This window comes from Anneissia japonica, unplaced genomic scaffold (genome assembly GCF_011630105.1).
Source record: "Anneissia japonica isolate Jap-2015-1 unplaced genomic scaffold, ASM1163010v1 scaffold287704_len1198815_cov201, whole genome shotgun sequence".
NCBI classification, from domain to species: Eukaryota; Metazoa; Echinodermata; class Crinoidea; order Comatulida; family Comatulidae; genus Anneissia; species Anneissia japonica.
Genome location: NW_022731578.1, coordinates 43,609 through 45,351, shown reverse-complemented (window position 1 = coordinate 45,351; position 1,743 = coordinate 43,609).

The following is a 1,743-nucleotide window of genomic DNA, read 5'->3' as shown; positions in this document are numbered from 1 at the left end:
ATTAAGTGTGTGAAATTAATATGCAATGTACGTAACACATATACTTTGCATGTGTTCATCGGGAAGATTATGAAACAAAATGGACGGTGTGTACCACGTGACTTTCGTAAACCAAGGAGCAGAATGTCGCAACTCTTTATATATATATGGCTCTGGATAGTGCGAAATGATTGGCTGAATCAATGGCAGCCATCTTGGATGGTACACCCACTCCACATCTCTGCGTATTTCGAACATCGAATACATTGCTGTTAGCGCTCTAGTATTCTTATTATATCTCTATGGTACCATCCAAGATGGCTGCCGTAGGAAAGCGCCACCATCAGGCTTAATATACATATTATTACCATAAATATGCTTTACTGAACTTTCTGTGTAAATTGAGGACGCAATTGAAAATGATAGTGCTCAGGGGAAATTTGATTGGCTGAATCTATGGCAGCCATCTCGAGTTTCAAACATACGGGTGACTAGCTTTACTGAACGTTCTGTGTACTGAACTGAACTTTATTGAACATATACGCTTTTAGATCAGCGGCACACATCAGAATGATGGCGCGTTCACAAAGGAAACATAAGCAAAATAAAGCAAAACAAAGAAAAACAACGAGCAAAACAAAATATGAAAGTTCTAAACAAAGGAGTATAAAAAAGTAGTTTAATACAGTATTTTACTGGTATTTGGAAATACAACAGTTAGCTAAGACCTTCTCACTAATAATGCTATTATTAATGATATTAATATTATTATTGTTAGTATTATTATTATTATTACTACTACTATCATTACTGTATAGTAATTTTTATTTCATTATTATTTTATAATTGTTCTTATAATTTTTAACATGGTCATATCATTTGTTACCGTCAACATTATTAATTTTATTCCAGGAACTAATGTTACTAATTAAAAATATTATTATTGTTATTATTATTATTATTATTATCTTGTATGAAATTTTTCATTAGTGTTGATCCAGCAAAATAAAAACCAATAGTACTCACACTACGTTTCGCGAACGATCCGTTCGCTTTTTCAAGTAGACTGGTGATGTTATTTCCAGTCTGGTCTGACGTCACCTCGGTGTCTGTCTCTTATACACATCTGTGGTAGACAACCCCTCTTAGTGTTGTGGTTCAATATGATATCATCATAGATATGTGATAGAATGTGTCCTCCTTCATCTCTGTTCATAGTATCTGTTGTTTTTCTAATCCATAAAGATTCTCTGACTTTTCGTTCAAACCATGAGCTTTCTTCCTGTAATATTTTTATGTCCCAATTTGGAATATGATTTAGCTGTGTAGCATGATCGGTGATTGCAGATTTATTTAAAATTTTGGAATCGGACAACCTTGCTGATCTTGTTCTGATTCCTACTGTGTTCTTTTGAACATCTGTTTGATGTTCCTGAATCCTGGTTTTAAGTGATCTTCCTGTTTCACCAATATATTCTTTTCTGCAATTTAAGCATGATACTTGGTAAATGCAGCCACAGGTTTCCTCTTTTTGTATTTTGTCTTTAGGGTGGACTAGTTCTTGTCTGATCTTGTTTTGTGGAATAAAGTAAGTGTTAATTTTGTGTGTTGCTAGTGTTCTCTTTATCCGTTCGGACATCCCTTTAACCTTTAACAAATGTTAAAAAAGAAAAAAAATAACAATAATAGTATAATATAGAATGAAAACTCGGCACAGAATCAAAGATAACTACTGTATAATAAAATAATAATAAAGGTTGTTAC